At 41.9% G+C, this 16741-nt stretch overlaps 1 long non-coding RNA gene across 1 annotated transcript; it reads left to right on the forward strand.

The window, feature by feature from the left end:
* Positions 1 to 823: 823 nt before the first annotated feature.
* On the forward strand, positions 824 to 7897 carry LOC123962086. The gene is made up of 5 exons (XR_006822846.1): positions 824 to 1069; positions 1236 to 1381; positions 4266 to 4359; positions 5871 to 5931; positions 7349 to 7897. It is a non-coding gene; the product is annotated as an uncharacterized LOC123962086 (long non-coding RNA).
* The last annotated feature ends 8844 nt before the right edge of the window (positions 7898 to 16741 follow it).

Below are 16741 nucleotides of genomic sequence, written 5' to 3' on the forward strand. Positions count from 1 at the left end.
CTCATGCATACATCATACCCATGGGGGACACCCTCAGGAAAAAACACATCTCATACTCCCTGTCGACTGGGCAGAGTGACTGGTTTGTGCCAAGGGTTCATTGTGTGTGGCGGGATGGAGGGGGGTTGTTTTTACAGGAACCACATGTTTTGGGGATGACTGGTGACTGCTGAGTATCTGTTAACATAGCTCACTTCTGACAGCAGCCTCCAGTTGCCACATCAGGACCCAGTGACTTGTACTTTCCCTGATAAAGTCCTGCTTGTTTTTCCTGCAGGAATCCATGCGTTTTTGTTCCCCCAGCAAGCTGAGCTGTAAGAACCAAGCTGTACCGCGTATTCTCCCTCATACAAGTTCCCAATAACTCATAAATACTTTCATGGGACCTCATAAGCCACGCATTACGATAAGATTTTACACAACAATGTAAGAATGTGTATGAACGCGGGAGAAGCCACAGTTTCTCTCTTTATGGAGTTTAGATCATGTTTAATAATAAGAGAAATTCATGGCTTTTGTTGAACTATTGTCATGTAAATTTATATCATGACAATCAAAGTTAAAACAACAAATAACTTGTAACAATTTATTGGCAAAAATACTTAATAATAATTATTCTCTTTTATAAATGTATTTAAAGTGTCTATGAGTAAGAAGAAACTTGCTATATAAAACTGACTCTTTTTTATTATTATTGTCATCCTTATACTTTAAATTCGACTACTCCTGGTGCTGTCTCTATTGTTAAACTGGGCATGGGATTGTGTATTTCTCTTTCCATGCTTCTCCAGATCGAGATTCTGTGGTTATCAGGTAGGAGCTCATGACCTCCTCTCCAACTCACCCGTATCACCCCGTACCCTGCAGGCCTTCCCCGAAGGCCCTCCCACAGCTCTCCACCTTCACCAGGGGCTCTCAGCTAGTCACTGGCGGGCTACTGTTGGTGGATACGGTATCTATGGATGGCAGGCCCTGGAAAACATGTCTGAATGAGACAGATTGGGAGAGGATGATGCGAGAGAGAAAAAAAAAGAAAGGAACGAGAATGACAAAGATTTAGGATATACCGGTAAGTACAACAGAGAGGGAGAGAAAAGAGAGGGAAAAATCACAGGCAGGAGAGAGAAAAGAGGGAGGCTCATTCAGGGGAAGATAAACTTCTCCCTTTTTTCCCTCTTGTTTTTGACGGGCCAGTTGATGTTTTTTCTTTCCCTTCCCTTCCTTTTTTGACACAGGCAGTCGAGACTGGATCACCCGAGTGAAACCACCTGGTGTGTCGCCCTCCCTTTCTACCCCCTTTTCCTCCCATATATGCACTCAGTGACCATCTCTGTCCCTGGCTGCACGCCAGGTCACCTTGGCAACACCACCCCATTAGAATGTGAGAGGAAATATTTTGCCCGTTTTTATTATCTCTTTATTTGCTGCTGACGCTGTGCTTTTTAATAATGTCTGCGTGTGTGTTTGTGTGTGTGCATGCATGTGTGTATTTTTCTAAACTCTCCTTGGATCCCTTTTTCGAGGCAGGAGCATTAACATACCGCGTATTCTCCTTCTAAGCACAGCGCGGGAGAGCAGAGAGAATGTGCAGCTTGCTTTAAGTGGAACTGTAAGAGTCACACAACATGCAGCTGGTCTTTATTACTTCCCCTTTGGTTCATTGAAGCATAATTACATTGTGACTTCATCCCAACCTTAACATGACCTCTGCTCTCCTGTCAGACACACTGGCAGCCCCATGCACTCACACACACACACACACACACACACACACACACACACACACACACACACACACACACACACACGCATGCCCTTTGCTGCAGCATATGCAAATGTGGATATCACATATGCACATTTTGCATGCATGTATGCATACATGCACACAGATACAGGCACGTTCACTCACACACACGTACAGACACGCACAAACACAAAATCCCACCTACAAACAGACAGACACAGACATTTAGCCTCAGTCTGAGCTGAGATCATACTGGACCAATATAATAGTGTAAGTGAGCCCAAACACAAATTGGGCTCCTGCTGGAAAACTCTGCTCCATGCGAGTTCTCATTTGTGTGTGTGTGTGTGTGTGTGTGTGTGTGTGTGTGTGTGTGTGTGTTTGAGGCTTTCCGGATGGAAATGAACTCCACCGACCCTGTCCCTCCCTCCCTTATGGTTTTCCTGTCCTCTGCTGTTCTAATTGGAAACCTTTGCTAATCAGTCACAAATTATGACTTTTTACTGTCACCTTTCCATCCTCCTCCTCTTCCTCCCATAGCCTCTCCTCAGCTCCTTCTTAAAGGTGTGTCTACTTTTTCTTTTTCTCACTTTTGGAGTGGTGATGTTATGGGTTTTCCAGTCAGTAGTTTTTCTTCTTTTGTAATTATCAAACAGGGTTTCCCCACATCTCAGCAGCTGAGCCATGTCCTTTAGTAGGCCAACACTGAACAGACCCTCACCTGCAACCTGGTGAAGGTGGGAACGTCAGACTGAGGTTACGAAAGGTTGAGCAGAGTGTCTGTTTTTGTTATCTTAAAATAACATGGTGGACGGCTAGGTAAAGTAGGTGTTGGGTTCTCTTGTGCTCCAAAGCAGTTGGGCAGGGGACTAAGGGTATATCAGGGTTGTTTATGGGGTGATGCTGGACTGGGTGGGCTTGTTAAACATCACTGACATCACTGGCCTAATGTTTGGGAAACACAAAATGTCCCTGTGATGTGCCGATGCCATGCTACTCAACTCACAGCAAATATTTACCAGCACAAAAGCCACACTGCTGGCAAGACCAAGACAATATAGAGCCAAGTAATCTGCTTGATTACTCTTGGTTTATTCCATGACAGCCATTACAAAGATGTTCCTTCCTTCATCATATAGTTTGAGTAAAAACAGCCATGAGACTTCTATACTATACTGTACATAGAGTGAGACACACATTATGTGTTCTGATAGGAGCCTTGCAACGAAATCCTTGTTTACATCCATCAATGTCATGTGATTAGTGGACTCACTGGCACCAAAAAAGGAGCCATGGAGTCATAAGCTGACATCATGTGGCATCCCTCTTTGCCAAGTCTTTGTAAAATCATATCATTCAGTGTTATAAGATTATTATCATGCATGACAGAGACGTTGGGGTGCCCTGCCACTATATTGTGTTCCAAAGTATCCATCAGGGTTTCCCTCAATTTAGAAATGAGATCATTTTCATATGGCAACATGATTCTAACTTTAAACCAGGTTTGGTCCACTGTTTCCCACTCCACCCTTTAACCACACCAGGAATATCACTCACTCGCCCTGTCTGAGAACACTTACTATGTGTGAGTGCGTGCGTGAGTGTGCATGTGTTTGTGTGATTACACATTATGGTATAAAAGAGTGAGTGTGTAGAAGTAAAATAGTGTGAGACTATCACATTCTCCAAATAAAACAGTGCTCAGATTGTGAGATGGAAAAGCCTCGGTGAGATGATGTCAGATCTTTACACAGGAGTCAGCTGTAAGGTCACAGCTTCAGTCATGAAATAGAGCTCAACACACTTACTGCTCAAAACCATTTTAGCGACTCTTCCCTCTTTGTATATCAATCACCACATTAGAAACAGCCGAGCATTGACTATATATAAAATTTCACATCATTTTCATCACCTACCATGAGGTCTGTAACAGGATTAAGAGGATTCGTATTCATGAAGTTCACTGCGCGCCTTCTCTGCCAGATGTGTGAAGATAGTTCTCACTGTGTCAGTGTCTACCGCACGCATGTCCAAATTTAGCCCTTCTGCTACGGTTGGATGATCATTTTTGATGGTGCTTTAGTCCTGATGGTCGGTTACTATCAGAGTGAAGTAGAGTTACCTTGGGCTGATAAATGCATCTGTAACCAACGTGTTTGCCGTCTCCTACTTCCTCTTCCCCTTGTTTTTTTTCTGCAGGAGCTATGAAGATATGTGGAGACAATAAAGTTCCGGCAAGATGTTTCTAGTGTCAGCACAGATTGTGTATTGTGAATAAGCTGAACAAGAGCTCACTAATCCTTTGCTTCACACATGATCTACAGTGATGACATTTCCAGTGCCACACTTGCCCTCACCTTAATCATTGCTCTCTATCACAAAGTGAAGGAAAACATTTAAACACGATTACTTCAATTCATAGCTCAGTAATTGTCTTTTTTTCAGTGGCTGGACAAATTTAAATGTTGTGATTCAGTGGAATTTCCAAACCCACTGTTCCCATTGCTGCTCTCTTTCATAGGCCACAGTTCGGGTGGTTTCCACTCCATTTCAGTTTGCTGCAGAAAACGGCAACTTCCACTCAAGACAGCCTCAATCAAGGGGTCTGCGTGCAGGTAAACAAAAAACAAAACAGCTATGTAAACAATACTGACTAATAAACACATATTTCATATGACTCGTTGTGGTGGAATCCAGATGGAAAAGGTACTGTAAAGTACAGCCAACACTTAAAATCTGTCATCCACACCACCATCATCATCATCATCATCATTACTAATGTTTATTCATCATACTGTGTGTCACATACTGTAGTATACTGTACATAATTCTACACACTTCTATTTTATTTTATATATTTTTATTTGTATTCCATTTTTAATGCCTTGTAATGTGAGTAAATGTAACGAAAAAAATTTCCTCTTGGAGATCAAAAAAGTATTTCTGATTTCTGATTCTGGTAATGTACAATGCATCCACCTAGTGTTGTTTTGGTGCTACAGCACTTAACGTAATCCAGACTATAAATCAAATCATACCAAGTGTCATTTTCATCTTAACAGAGACAACTATAAATCTGGAAGAATTATTTCGGTATTTTTAAATTTGTGCCCTATTTTCTTATATTTTGGGGTCGAAATGATTAGCAGGTAGGTTGTGTTGGAGTAATGTTAGGAAATGCAGTCTTGTTAGCAGTTCTTCTATGTACACAACAAACTGCTCTCTCCAACTGTGACGTTTCGACTGGCATCGTCCTGCAAAAAATCGCCGCTCACAACATTTCAGAGTGAGATTTGTCCTTGAGTGAAGCTTCTGTTTCTTGTTAAAAAACAAGGGGTGTTACCGGGTGTTACTCAGAGGGATCCTTTCCATGATGTTGTGAGACACCTTGTATTACAGTCTGAGCCTGTCAGTGGCAGAAATTAAGCATTTTTTGTGGACATAATTTTGATGGGCACAATTGCCCCGAAGGTATACATTGCAGCCACAGCAGCCAGTTTGCAGCTCCCAGCTGAAGCAATCTACTGCACGGATTCCAAAACTTTTTGTACCTACCACTCATTTTGACCCCAAAATGCGTGAAAATAGTCCCTACGTTAAAAAATACTGAAATAACCTTTTAAGACGTCTACTTCTGTGTGTGTTTTTGTATTTACATGCGTGTAAATCTGTGCATGCACTCAAAAAGGATTGGTGCTCCAATATGACTTGGTATGTGTGAGTGTGTGGTCAAATGTATAAGTGACCTTAACAAAGTGAAGCCTGCTAGTTTGAAAGGGATGACATCATCCTATGTGAGAACATGATCTAAACTATACCCTCTCAGATATTTCCCTTGCTGCAGTAGTCACCACAACTAAATTACGTGCTGGCATATGTTCAGCAACATGAGTCCACAGTACGTTGCATGAGCCATAACAAGCTCTGTGTCTGAAGTTGTGCACACATATAGGACAATGTGCTTATTTTCAATTTTCAATTAATTTGATTTAATGTACTGTCTCTTGGAGTTTGAGAGATATTTTGATTACACAAATAGACTCCTTTATTTAATGTTTAGCATTTGAAAACATAAACATCTTTTCTTAATTTTTCTGTTCTCTACATCCATTTTCTCAAAATTAAGTCTGCAGGTCCAGGGGCCTTGAAGGGAGCTGAGGTTCAATCCAAATGAATGGAGGCATTATGTAAGTGCTTACAACATCGAGGAATTATGTAAATGGATCCGTTGCCACGCAACAATGCTCCTCCTGTCAAAACATAAACAACATTGTACAAATGGCCAAATGTTCACAATGGTGAAATATGATGAAATCCACCCTAGGGGTTTTATACATGATTCTATGTACACACATATGGGAAGATTGCGCTAGTTTACAAAAGACTCCTCTTTGCAAATTTATGAATCATAGTCCACTCCCATGAACGCTGGACTTCAATGAAATTAACTGTTTGGCTGGCACCCATAGACTTCCATGGAACACGTTAAGAATTATGTGTTATGACGATTAAAGGGCTGAAGTAGTTCTTAAGTGTTTGAAAAGGGGGCTTGATATAGGATTTTGAGTAGCTGGTCTACTTAGCTCATCTCTAATGCTGTAGGTGACGCGGGAGGTCCAGCTGTGAGCCATCATCGAACACAGTGCTGTCCCACCTCATGTACACCCTTTATGCGTCACTAGCTGTTTGAACTTCCCTGGCTGTTTTTATTTGGTTATGCATCTAAATCATCAGGGGTCAAGTAAACAGCTCTGGTGGAGGTAAACAGCCTGAGGGATAGGCTTTCCTCTGGGGCCTTTAGCAGCTGAACTTTACACACACACACACACACACACACACACACACACACACACGCACACACATGCACACACGTGTACACGTACACCCTCGAATCTGGGTGAAGATCAAACTGCTGACGCCTATTTTGCACTTATCTTTGCTGGTTTAGCTCCGGGCTTTTCTCAGTACTGAAAGATCCCGTGTTGCCATACGAGCACCAATGGCTGCAGTCGGTGAGATGATGTTTTCGAGGATTCACGATGAACTCTGCTTCTCATAGCACACTCATAGAAACACACACACAACCACCTCCTCACCAGCTCAGGGTAAGCAAAAGAGAAAGAGGGGCAGAGAGTGAGAGAGAGGATCAAAGCCAGTGAGTGGGATGGATTCTCTGAAATGAATAGTGCTGGGGGATATTGCTTTAACCTTTGTCCAAAGCGCTGTGCTTAGGGACCTCCCTGTTTGTTTTAACAGCTCTGAGTTAGCAAGGGTCTCTCTAGCCGCAAAAGGTATCTAGGCTAAGAAGACATATTCACTACATTTAAGTAGGTGTTTCATGTCACGAGAAGTTGTTCATCTACATACTGTCCTGTCTGCTTCTTCCACTATGGATAACATAAGATCCAAAAACTGACGAGGCAATTTTGTAGTCAGCATGATATTTTTGGCATTCGGTCAACATCAAGGGGTTTGATCATTCGCTGAGGCAGATGTACAGTAGTGTTTTATTTCAGGGGTAGATCAAAAGTCTCTTCATGCTGTGTGTAACCACAACTAGGATTATATTAGGATTTATTTGTTCTGGGCCTATCTGCTTCACAGGGAGGCCAGGCCATCAACAACTCTTCTCCACCACTCCCTGTTTTGATCAAAATCTCACAAGACTGTAGATGAATCTGGATGCACATCAAACTGCTTGTGTCTATTATGCACTTATCACTGTGGGTGCAGCTCCACTCTCGTTTTGGCGCTGAAAGGTCCCACGGTGTCATATTGGAGCAGACTGCTGGATGATGTTGGGGAGTTATGGCAGGACCCCTCCTCTTCTTTCATCACCGTCTGTGTCATCGCCCTCTCCTCCCATCCGTAAAGGAACCAGTAGAAGGATGGTTTAAAGGCACACACATACACGTTATGGACCATGGGGAGAAAAGTGCCTGTTGTCATCTGGTGGACCAGAGGCAATGAGACTGTGTGTGTGGTACAAGCATTTTGAGTATTTGCATGCTTTGAATGACTCACTGAGTGAGAGTTTGCAGTATTTCAGCTGCCTTTGACTACTTCAATACATTTAGCCTTGAAGGATCATCTACTTGCATGCTATGCTAATCATCATAAAACATGAACGTCTTTATTAAATATTTCCCCACATGTGCGGCTTCCAGTGAAGTTCTGTGAGTAAATCATAAACTTTTTCTTGAAAATAAAGTTCATGTCTCATGTCACACGCAGCAGCAGACCTGTTATGGGTAAAATAATTGAGGCGGGGAACGGCATGGTGTGTACAAAGGAGAGTTGGGGGTCTGAGGATGGTAGTTAGAGTGGGTGGTTAGAATAACAATCTGTACACACAGCAAACACTCTCTCCTTGTGGCTGACTAAATTGACTTGTCTGACTCCTCTGTCCCACTTGAAATGCTATGGGACATATTGAAGCCCTTAGTTCTCTCTCTGCCTTACGAATAATCAGGCATTTCCCTGCCCTCTCTTCTGGGCCTCTCACCACCCTTCCATCTCTCCCTCCATCACTGCCCTTGCTCACACACAGCTGCACTGCAGCACGCAGGGTGCGAAGAGACAGGGCAGAGAGGGAAAGGAGGAGAGAAGGACATAAAACGATAGATGCGTAGATACACATGTAGCAGGAAGAGAGAAAGAGATATCAGGGTAAAACATTAAGGAGTGATGGATAAGGGGATCTATGACAAACAGATGGGAGTCTGCTATTTGACAAGGCACGCTCTTTGATTTTATGATTAGTAATTAAATTGAATATGCATTGATATGGAGGATTTACTGTTCATATGCAGAGTCTCACACTTCCTCCCTCTTATCTCTGTACCTCAGAGGATGCTTCTCATTCCTGTGGTCATGGCTTTGGTGACTTTGGTTTCTAAATGCTACACAGTTCATTGTCTTGCCCCTGGATTTACATGTCAAATCAACTGCATCATTCAGCTTTTATCTTCCCATAACATCTCTATCTATTATCTTCTCAAACAGATTTAACCTAACACAGCCATATGAAGAGACTTGGACCGGTTTTATAAGGGACGTTTACCATCAACCAAGACCTGGTGCTGAAACATAATTAAATGGAGGGCGGGTCGTTGGTGTGCATTGGTCGCAGAGGTTAGAAAGGGTGTATGGTAAGGGGCCTGGGTAATAATTCACAGAGGTCTCACACTCCTCTGAAAACAGCACAACAAGCCCCACATCAAGGGAGCTTTGAGAAGGAAATGAGCAAAGAAAGAAAAGCACACAGCAGGAGCCGGAGGAGCAACATTTCCAAATTATTAATATTGTTTTTCAAAGTAATCCAAACACTCTCAGGGGATTAGGGAAAGGGGGCAGGGAAAGAGAAGGAAGCAGGTAGATTATCTGTCCCCGTGCAATTTTTTGGTTCAACTGAACTGTCAACATGTGAGAGAAGGAGAGAAAAACTCAGTAGTGGCCTTGGTTATATAAAGACTGAAAGCTGAATGAAACACTATCTTTATGGCAGGGTTACAGCAAGAACTGGAACTGGTGCTTTGGCTGTAGCTAAAAAAACATCCTCAGCTCTGAGCTTGTCGTTTTCATTCAGACTCTTGTTTTCTTTCAGCTAAAAGCAAGCTCCCCTGCCCAGAGAGCTGGCTAGCGCTGGACACACAGTCACACAATGTGTTCCTGACTCTCCCACTGCCAAGCTCTCTGCTCGAGCTTCAAACAGCCAGAACCAGACACATGCCGCCACGGTACTGTACTAATGGTCACAATATTAGCCGATGAGGAAGAGGCAAGGCTCAAATGCAATGCAAATAATGTAACGCAGAAGGAGAGGCTGATGTGGTTGTAAATAGCAGTCTGGAGCTGTTTCAACAATAACAGCCTTCTGGAATCACAGGGATATTAACAAACCCCCTAGATTTCCCTCATTGAGGAGATGTTTTTCTCCCCAGTCCGTTGGGAAACAGTGTTGTAGTGATGGGATAAGTTGTCACATTAAGGCAGTTGTGTACAGCGTGGAGGTCCATCTTGCTTCAATTAAAAACTCCAACGCGTCTGGTTTTGATTAGGGGTCCTGGCAAAACCAAGGTGATTCCTTTCCTAATGAAAACCACCAGAGAGGCTGAGCAGTGCTAAAAACCGGTTAACAAAGAATAATAGCTGAGCGAGGAAGGTATCTCGCTATCATCCTCCTTCCCCTGCCATTTCCTTCCTTCTGGCCTATAGAGTCCACATGCCAGATGGACAGACCTAACCTTGGAGGGTTGCACAGGGTGAAGGGGTAGGGGGTAAATGGTTTATGAAATCAATCCCTCTCCTCTAACACTTGTTTATCCATTTTATTCCTTCCTTTCTCACTCCCTGCTTGCGTTTCCCATTCCTTCGCTCTGTGCAACATGTCTTCACACCTAAACAACAAAATAGGTTGATTGTCAAAGACTCTCAAACAAATTAAATGACCATTGGGAGGTACCGGTCCAGTGACAGGTACCAGACCTGAAGTTAACACGTGGTTAACGTTGTGAAACTGTTGCATTTGGGTTAGGTTTAGGCAACAATACTTAGTTGTGTTAAGAAAAGGATTGTGGCTTTGATTGAAATAAGTACATTACGTAGTTCACGTAAATCACATGACAAAAGTAATTCTATTTAACTTAAAACTCTAAATAAGTCAACATTAACCTGGTTTCCCACAGGACTCAAACTCCGGTCTCCTGTGATAAAGCCCTGAGCTTGTTTGATCCATCCACCTCCTTGCACTGTCTTTCTCACTCTTTACACTATGTTACTCTCCTTTCTCCTTTGCTACCGTCATGCGGCCACTAAAGGTTGCCGCCGAACAATAAACGTAAATATGGGTTGTAATAAGTTGCTTGAACTATCAACTTATGAAGCTGTTTTTCTGGTAAGGATGAGCAGCTCTGTGAGTATTACTGTGAATCTGGCGTGTCTCAGCAGAAGCAGTTTCTGCTCCGAGGGGCTGAAGGTTTCAAAGTGGAGGCCTGTTTGCTTTTATTTGACGTTGAACCATCGCTTCCCCCTCTGGCCGCACAGTCACCAGTCACCTCATCCCTCATCTTGAGACCAATGGTATTTGTTATTTACAAGCGCACTACATCTTATCTTGCGACCTTGTCACTCCGTAAGTTCAAATTCCAGATAGATTGTAACCACAGATGCTGACTTAAAACAATTAGGTTTGTTGCTCGCGGTGAGCGTGACAGAGCTCTTTAGCCTGGAGTGCCTAGAGTGGGGAGAGAAGAGCTGGGTGACTGACAGACAGTGACAGCATAATGTATGCCTCTCTACTGTCATCTACGTCACAGAATACTCCAGTAGCCGCAAGTGTGCCTCTCATACTGGGACTTGGCCTGTGCGAAGCTCATGGAAATACGTTGGTCACCAAGAGTGCAGGGATGCATAAAGTGAGTGGCGCCAAATGCAGAGAGAAAAGTTGGATGGGAAAGACACACACCACGCGGTCTCCTCATAACATTGGGCGTTTCTGAGAATGTGGTCTGACCTAATGAGCGATCCAGCTGGTGACACAGTGATTACCTCCTTTCATCTTTTCATCTCTTTTATTCTCTTATCTTTGATTGTCTCTCATTCCTTCATCTCTGTGATCAGGTCCTCAATGGGGCGGTGGATCTGTGTCTCATCCCCCACCGCCTCAAAGGAGAGGAAGCCTGGAGTAGACAGGCCAACGAAATATAACGATGACAAATACATAGACAGACTCATCTGATAGTCTTAAATAGTATTTCCTGAAGATGTGTGTTATGTTTTGTGTAAAAGATGAACGTGGAAAGATCTATCTTACAGTAAAAACATACTGTACATTTTAATAGCAACCAATGATAACATTTCAAGATGTGAATAGATACAGTTATTGACGTGCACTTTAAATGCCTGTTGGACTAGGAAGACATATTTATTTATTTATTATCATTTTATCACGATGGCTAAATGATCATAGATTATTGTTGCTTCTGTTTATTGATGTGTTTTTGTGTGTTGTTTTGATAAATATTGTGTGCTGCACCCCAAATTGCCTCTTTGAGGACATTAAAATTTTCTTTAAAGTCTAAGTCTAATGTCACATTCAGATATCCTTGCTAAGACAACAAAGAATGATGAAGAATAAAGCAATGACTCTTATTTCTTAAAAAAGATCCTACAAATGCAATAGATTCCTGTGTCAGATGCACATTATTATGTGTTTTATCTCTTACATTTGTGGTTTTTGTTGTAGTGGCCTTTACCCTGTACTCAAATTAAGCAATATTCTTTATGTAAACTTGTGTAAAATGTTAATAGCTCAGTTAATAGTTAGTGTGTCAAACACACTAAGAATTAAAAATCTTTATAAATATGACTTAATTCTCTTTTAGCTCATTAATTTGGTTCTCCAGACTGCTGTTTGATTGAGTCTTACCGCTCTCATTGTGGGCAGCAATCAAGGAGTCGACGCTAACTAGTGTCTGGTGAGGAAAGTTTAGCAGCTAGCAAGCTTAAGACTTGAAACCAAACTAAAGCTTATAGGTGAATGCTTATTGTACATTCATCAGGTGGCTAGAATCACGACACCACTGGGTCTGCTGGATCTGTAAAGTAGGCAGCTGTTAGCTAATAAGTCAGTCTAACAACATGATACGCTTTGTTTCGGAGTAAGTATTGTCTGCTTTCTTGTGGTCAGAAATGACACTGGACAGTTTTAACTAAAAAGTAATACTTTAAATCTGCCCCTAAATCCCCGTCTGACACACATGATCTAAAACTCTGCTCCTGAGACAAAATAGAGGGAGCTGTCAGAAACATAAACATACTTATGAAGGCTTGTAAAAATCCTCTGAATAATTAGGCCGAGGCCAATGGAGGTTGTTTTTGAATCAAGTGAAATATGTCTGCTGACATTTTACTTCAACCCGGGTGTCATAAACCTTTCTGTCTGCTGCCAAAACCATACAGCAATTTCAAACCATTAGATGTTTGTCAAAAGTACACCATAAATAAAATTTTCTTTCACTCTGTCAGTAAATAAAATAAGTTTTATTTCACAGAATGTGTGATAAGTGGCTTCCCTTTCGTGGTAGGACTAGGTCAATCCATCTATTTCCTATAACTATTTATTCCTATTCTCAATCACAGCCATGCTGGAGCCTATCTCAGCATGTATTAGGAAAAATCCATTTCACTGTGGCAGACTGTACCATTGCAGGTCTAACTCAAATTCAGACAACTCACATTCTCACTCTGACGCCAAAGTCTACCTAATCTGCATGTCTTTGGGCTGAGGACCCTCTACACAGAAACAGCCAGAGCTTCAAACCCAGAACCTTCCAGCTGAGAAGACACAGTAATAACTGCTGAGTCACTTTAAGCCAATAGCTTCAATTTTAACATTGGTAAGGTCATTTTCAAAGCTCATGGTTCCATGTTTGTATGCACTTATTATCTGTTACACGTGCACATACACATGCAAATATTTAAAAAATTACCATGATTTTGCAAAATGTTTGCTTCATAATCACATATATTTATCCAAAACAAGTAGTAGACTAGTATGCATTTTCCCTTTGATTTTCAATTGCATTTTACATTTTGTCTTTGTAATTAAATATCAGATTAAAATAAAAATAATAACCAGTAGACAGTAATCTGTTTTAACCAACATATATATAATGTATGTATATAAATAAATAACTGTAGTAAAATGTGAATGCAGTATCTGTGACACAAAAATGTTTTTATAAAAACACTTTGAAGCCTGTATTTGGTTTTAACCAACCACTGATGTCTAGTCAGGGACAGGAGCCAAAGAAAGAACCAAAGTTGGTAGTAAACAAAGTGACACATGTGCTTGTTTTGTTTTAGATATATCATCCCCATAATGGAACAATAATTCTCAAACCTGCCCCAAAGTAGAATTGGAGTTGAGAGTCAAACATTTTTTGTGGAGAACCACACTGACTTACCTGTGGTTATCAGTTAAACTTTTACAAGACACACTGTTCTTGACACGGTTTCTTTTAAAATGGAGCTGGTTAACATCATTGCTTACATTCACAGAAAGGGGAGTGGGCACTTCTTTCAATCTGTGTTTTATGTGCATTTGTATGTTTATTCATATTTCCCAGGATAGAGTCGGTTGCCCTGCGATGGACTGGCGACCTGTCCAGGGTGTACCCCACCTTTCGCCCGATCTCAGCTGGGATTGGCTCCAGCCCCCCGCGACCCTGTACGCAGGATAAGTGGTTGACGATGGATGGATGGAGTGTCAGTTACACAGCTAGAATGCTAACGTTAGCTCCTTTTACCCAGTGACTGCAGTCACCTTTTTTTTTTCTCTCGCTGTTGCTCCCAGAGCCTCTCCACACTGTCCAGCTTTTTAGAGATTGTGTTTACACAAATATAAAATACTGCTTTGTATTGCACATCCAATTACTCATCGCTGCCTGAATATATGGTGAGCCTATGAATGACATAACTGCTCTCAACCAGTTCTTCCTCTACTTCCGCACATAGGTTCACATATTTTATTTCACCCATTAATCTGGAATGGTATGAATCTCAATTGCATGACCATGCTACCAGGCACAGTGTGCTTCTTTACTGACCACAACATTCACTGCTAGAAGGCCAAACATAAATTTGACCAGTTTATCTGACTCCTAAGGCGGCACAAAGTGTAATGCTGTGGGAAGCCCAGAGGAAATGAATGATCAGGGCAAATAGTTTAGTAAAAGTATGCAAAATGTTTTTTGGAACTTCCCTTATTTCCTGTCTGGAGACTAGTGACAGCTGTTTGTAGCGGAAGAATAAAGAATTGAAGCTGCATGCAGTGGAAGGTCGCTGGGCTCCAGGGGACAGGAGAAAGGTTCCTTATGAAATATTGAAGGAGAGTGGAGATGGGGCCAGAGCATGTCTGCCCTTCCTCAGCTCCTCCAGCAGTCAACAATGTGCGTGCTCTGGAGGGGAACTCACAGTACTGCCAGCCAAGGCGAGTGGGTTCCTGTGAGTTTGTGTGTGTGTGTGTCTAAGTTGGTGTCTAAATACGAATGACTGGTTATCTCTATATGTAAGAGCTGAGTGTGTGTGTGTGTGTGTGTGTGTGTGTGTGTGTGTGTGCGCCGGGGCGTGTGTGCATGTGGGATTGTGTGTGACCCAGAGTGTTTTACTTCCCTTGGATTTCACTCCTCTGAAAAAGGAAAGGTTGGACAACCAGTGAGCAGAAACCTTGATTTTATCCTGATACAGAAAAGAAAGATGTAAAGAAAGAGTGAGAGGTAGACCTTGAGAGACAGAGCAAAGCTAACAGATTGCATCTCCAGCAGCAAAGTTCTTGCCTCTGGATCAGCATTTACTCATTGATTTAAAAGTGCTTAATTGGACCATTGACCCACTGTTGTTGCTGCTGTTCTTACTATAGTAAAATAAACCATTTCATAGTGACCAGTGTCAGGCTCTCTTTTAATAACAGTGCCTTTGTAGAGTTTGGGGACCCGTAATGCCCACCACACTACAGCCAGTGCTGCAGAGATTTGGGTATCTATTCTTTTCGGGTCCTGTGGTGGAGATGGTTGGAAGTTGGTACTTTTGTAACCACCACAATTGTAAAAAAAAAATAAAATAAAATATGGCTAATGGGAAGGGTAAGCTTTCCATCCTAGTTAAAATGAGTATATATTTTATTTTTGGGACTTTGACTGAAGTATTAATTGTATTGGTTTCTTGGTAGTACGATGTCGCCTAGTCACTGGACTTGCATCTTTGCAATCTTTATATCAAGGACCACAATGGAAATAACTCTTATATTCTATTGTGTTATCCTTGACGTTGCCATAGTTATGTCTGATCCTTCCTCTTGTAACAGCAAATACATTAAACTAAACTAAAACATGATACATATAAACAGACTGTAGATAAGAGTTTTCATATAAATCTCTTACTGAGTCACTTTTGAGGAACACAGAGTACTTAAGTTAAAATAAATACTATGTCTGAGGAGGAACTTATGTTGCTTTCATTTTTAGTTCAGTAATCCCATAGTAACTGGCCAAGACACGCTGCTACGTAAGAATACTACTACTGAAAATTTATCTTCTGTGTGTGATTAAAGCAAGTGGTATTACTCAATTAACAGATCATTTTAAAATGCCCAGTCTCTCACTGTGACCGATTCCATTTAAGTTATTTTTCTTTGTATGTGTAGGGCACACAAAAACAGGCTCAGACACTTACCTTTGGATAGTCAAGGTTACATATACTTAATTTCCCCACTATGCTTGATGCCACAGCCAGTCTTCTCCTGACAGGAGCCTTCTCATGCTTGGGTCCTAGCACAAACACAATTACAAACATTCTAAGCTCGACAACTGTAGTTGTTGGTAATTGCTCATAAACATCCCCAATCAACACTGGCACATGCGATGGCACGAATGGGGAGACTAGAATCAATAGCAGCAAAACCAGGCAGATGAAGCACACTGGGATAGACGATGTATTTGTTTGGGTCATTAGGAACTCATGGTGACCCAGTGAGCCAGAACATTATAGCAGCAGCAAGGCCAAGGCTCTTCCTCGCTGTGCTAACTGTGCGTGTCTATGCAGGGCCAATTTCCTGCACTGATATCCCCCAGTTCCTAGAATCACAACAATTGTTTGCATGCCCTCAAACACCAAACAGGAGGCAGAACGAGGGCAGTTGGATGATGGGCATAATTTGTGTTGTGTGCTCAAACAGATTATTAAAAAATAACGTAGAAATGTGTAGACTTTGTTAACTGTCATCATCGCTCTGATGTTAGGCATCCTGCAGTGGTGGGCAGAAATTGAAGGCTGTCACAGCTTTTGTAGTTCTTGTTTGTTTACAAGGTCATGGGGACACACAGGGTTGAATAACAGCGTTTTTGTCTTTCACAGCAAACAGACCTTTGTGAGGCCATTAATCGTGGTGTTAATTAGGACCAACAAAATCACAGCCTTGACCTAAATGTTTCCTAT

Source organism: Micropterus dolomieu, linkage group LG22 (assembly GCF_021292245.1).
Source record: "Micropterus dolomieu isolate WLL.071019.BEF.003 ecotype Adirondacks linkage group LG22, ASM2129224v1, whole genome shotgun sequence".
Lineage (NCBI taxonomy): Eukaryota > Metazoa > Chordata > Actinopteri > Centrarchiformes > Centrarchidae > Micropterus > Micropterus dolomieu.